The sequence below is a fragment of the Rhinopithecus bieti genome, unplaced genomic scaffold (assembly GCF_001698545.2).
Source record: "Rhinopithecus bieti isolate Rb0 unplaced genomic scaffold, ASM169854v2 scaffold_35538, whole genome shotgun sequence".
Lineage (NCBI taxonomy): Eukaryota > Metazoa > Chordata > Mammalia > Primates > Cercopithecidae > Rhinopithecus > Rhinopithecus bieti.
Genome location: NW_016815913.1, coordinates 4,083,334 through 4,087,402, shown reverse-complemented (window position 1 = coordinate 4,087,402; position 4,069 = coordinate 4,083,334). Strand labels below are relative to the sequence as shown.

Genomic DNA, 4,069 nt, shown 5'->3' with positions numbered 1-4,069 from the left:
AAAAAAAAAAAAAAAAAAATAGGTAATCTACTTCAGACTTGGAAGAAGTATTGATTGAAGCTGTGAGGAATGGCCTTTGTCTCCATTTCCGATTTGTCGGAATGATCTGTCCTAAAGGTTGCAGGTACCTTATGCTACCTCAGACCTATGAAGGTAAGACAGATGTTAAAAGAAAGGAAAATAATTGTTGTCCAATTAGACATAATTTTAGAGTTATGTAGAATTTGACATGGAGCTGTGTTTTCAGATCCTGCCTGGTCCCAGCATTTCTAGTTGCCTTCTTCCCAGAACTGAGGCTATCCAATGAGCCATCAGTAGTCCCTTCCCAGGCCTGTAGTCATTCTCAACCTTGATTGTACAATGAGATCACCTTGGGTACTAGAAAAATGCCAGCATCCAGACCCACACCCAGAGATTCTGATCTAATTAGATGGGGAGGGGATCCAGGCATCAGCGATTCTCATATGTAGTCAGGGTTGAGAGTCTCTGCTCTAGAGACCCGTTGTACCTCGGGCAGGAGGGATTTCAGGAGGTTGAGGTGAATGCTCTTCAGCTCAGCAATGCTGTGATCACTGCTGTTGTCTGGCCTTGACATGGCTCTGCTATTTGATAGCTCATTTCTCTACCAGTGTCAAAGACTCAAATCCCACCTTTGACCACAGTTCTGATAACAGGAGTCCTGCTTTCTTTTCCTGTGGCCAAGTCCACAGCTTGTTAATTTGCCCAGTTCATCACAGTCTGGAAGACTGAGACTCTATTTTTTATTTTTTACATATGGGGATCGAAGCCTTGCTTGATGAATTGCTACTAGAATGTCCTGTGCTAACTGAAAGTTCCATACAGCACTCTTGCTGAATGCCGGCTTTCAGTATTCCTCCTCCTAGGACACACTCTTGTTTGGGTTGGGTGTCCCTGATAGGAAAGCTGGTCAGAGCAATCCCCGAGGGCCACGTTCTCAAGGTAGCTTGGTGCTGGTTGACTTGACCTGCTGCGTTTCTGGCTGGGCCCCGTCCTGTTTTTCCCAGTGTTTGTTCCATTGTAGAGGCTGCGTGTGGTTCTTGATACAGGTCCTTCATGTCTACATCCCTCTGCCCTAACTGTAGGTCACCAAATTTTACACAGCCTTTTACATGACAAAAGATGTTGATTCAGATGAACCGATTCTGAAGACCAGGCTGCTGGGCACTTGCTCCCAGACAGGGAGGGTAGATCAGAACCTTCTGAGGAGCCGGAAACATCCCACTTCCTACTGAGATCACTAATGTACAAATCTAGGAAGCCTTTCTTGTGTGGACCAATCCTATGAATCCCTCCCTCTGGTGACTCTGGTGGTTAGTGTGTGAACCAGGGGACTATATGTCTGCAAACAGTGACTTGAGTGTTAAAGATTTGCTTTGGGTAGATTTAACCTCATGTTTTTTTTTGTTTTTTTTTTTTTCTTTCCCTTTTGTTAGTAATACCCAGAGCGTTTCATCTATTACCTCATTTATCTTCTAGAAATCTGGGAATTAGGATTTGCAGGTGCCCACTCTTTTATTGATATGGAGGGAGAAAGCATGGGGCTTACCTAAAGGTGAGAGAGAGAGAGAGAGAGAAAGAATGGATTATGACTTATTCTCGACCTGGATTATATATTTCTTGTGTATCATACTTAGCTTCACAATTTTAGCTGGCTTAAAAGAAAAAGAAAAAAATTTATTAGTGTTCAATAATTGAAGATTTTGTTTGTTGTTAAAACCAGGAAATTAGATCATTTTCCTGGCCTAATTGATCTGAAATTAATTGCAGACTGAGGGAGAGATGAAGAGGGAGACAAGCTAATGCGTGATAACTTTTTTAACACTCAGTGATCTGGGACATTGGTGCTGACCTGGTCAGTTATTTGAGGAAGATGTCCCTACTAGCTCCCTTGAAAAATTATGTTCAAAAGTCAAACTTAAGTCAAATAAGTGGATTTATTATGGAATTTCTACTGTAAGCAAATTCCTCAAGTATATTTATACAGATAGTGTCTTACTTGGCTCTGATTTTTTTTTTATTTTTTTATTTTTTTTTTTACTTTTTGAGACAGTTTTGCTCGTCACCCAGGCTGAAGTGCAGTGGCCTGGTCTTGGCCCATTACAGCCTCTACTTCCTGAGTTCAAGCAGTTCTCCTGCCTCAGCCTCCCGAGTAGCTGGGACTACAGGTGCCCACCACCACGCCCTGCTGATTTTTGTACTTTTAGTAGAGGTGAGGTTTTGTCATGTTGGCCACTCTGGTCTCAAACTCCTGACCTCAAGTGATCCACCACCTCAGCCTCCCAAAGTTCTGGGATTACAGTGTGAGCCACCGTGCCCAGCCCTGGACTCTGATTTTTGAAGCAGCTACTTTGCTTAATGGCTGGCTTATTAACTCATTCTGACTTTGACATGTTCCATTGTGGATTGGATGCTACCCATTAATTGTCCAACTTCAGGGAACATGAGCAGAAACATGTGTTTGGGCCTCATCTCTGGAGTTTTTGATTGATTAAGTCATGGTGGGGGTGTAGGGGGGATGGGTGTAGGGGCCTGAGTGTCTGCATTTTTCAGAAGCTTTCCAGGTGGTTCTACTAGATCCAAAAGCCGAGAAATGCTATTGTAGAAGGATACAAATACACAGGTGTGGCCTTTGGAGATGCTTCCAACCCTGAGTTTCCTTATAGGTTGATCCAGTGTGAAGTGTCAAAAAGTTTTGGAAAGATTTAGAAACTTACAAAAATATGAAGTTAACAAAGAAAATAATATACATTATAGTAGAATTATTTACCAGTAAGAAGGATTTTCTACTGGGCTATTTCAAATAGAAAAAGTCTCTAGTACATTCAACATATAAGTTGATTGAAAAATACAAGTTGTTAAAAAATACAAGATTGACATACAGTTTTTTGAAACACATCTAACTGGGGAAAGTAGCCAGGATGTCTCAGACCTCTTTTATTTTGCCAGAAAAGAAGTTGTTTGAGACCTAAAATGTTGGCACTTTAATATTTTGGGATCTGGGAAAACTAACTCTAAGTTTGCATTATTACTATTAATAGAGAGGTACCAGCACAGTTGAATTAGACAAACATTTAATGGGAGATTTATTGGATGAAGTGAAATTATGGAGGTCTTTGAGTGTCGCTATTAGAAAGTGTTTAAACTTTATTCTGAAAGCAGGGGAAGCTATCGAAGCAGAGGGTGACCTGATGAGATTTTCACTTGAGAAAGATCACCCAGAGGGAATGGATGAATTGGAGGAAGGGAAGGGTGGTATGGAGATTGGAATCCCAGTCAGTAGCTTATTTCAGCAGTCTGAGCTAGAGCAGATGGCACAGGCCCACCCATAGCTGGGGGTGGGTGGAACAGAGAAGGTGGGAGTTGTGGAACTGATCTCCACATAATTTATCCTCTTAATCTGGACTACTGTGAGAGTGAAGGGGAGCATAATTAATAGTAATGCCAGGCTGGGCACGGTGGCTCACGCCTATAATCCCAGTGCTTCGGGAGGCTGAGGTAAAAGGATCCTTGAGCCCAGGATCCTTGAGTTCAAGACCAGCCTGGGCAACATAGACCTTATCTCAATTTTTACAAAATTGTGGTCATAACCCCAGGACAAAAGGTGTACATGAAAACTGTCTCAGACAAACAGGGACAAATAATGGTGCTAAATGTGGAGAGAATAAGGACAACTTCTAGGGATTTTTCAAGGAGTTGAGGAAATTTGGACAGAAATTTGTATCTGGAGCTCAGGAAAAATGTTTAGGCTGAAGACATGTATTTGGGATCTTCAGTATAGACAGTAGTGATAAAGGATGATGCCTGAATTAATTATATTCATTTGAGAATTGGGATAAGAAGGAGAGAGCCAAGGATCCTGTACATATTTGTAAAACCAGAGCAGAAAAGTATTGTTCATCTGATCCTCTTGAAAATTTTGAATGCTTAGAACATGAACAGAGAGGCCCTGCCTCTCCTTCCTTCCTTCCTTCCTTCCTTCCTTCCTTCCTTCCTTCCTTCCTTCCTTCCTTCCTTCCTTCCTTCCTTCCTTCCTTCCCTCCTTCCCTCC

The 4,069-nt window shown here is 42.0% G+C and overlaps 1 protein-coding gene across 1 annotated transcript in view; it reads left to right on the top strand.

The window, feature by feature from the left end:
• LHFPL6 (LHFPL tetraspan subfamily member 6) overlaps positions 1–4,069 on the top strand; it is a 272,648-nt gene that overhangs the window by 85,307 nt on the left and 183,272 nt on the right. The gene's annotated exons all lie outside the window — the stretch shown is intronic.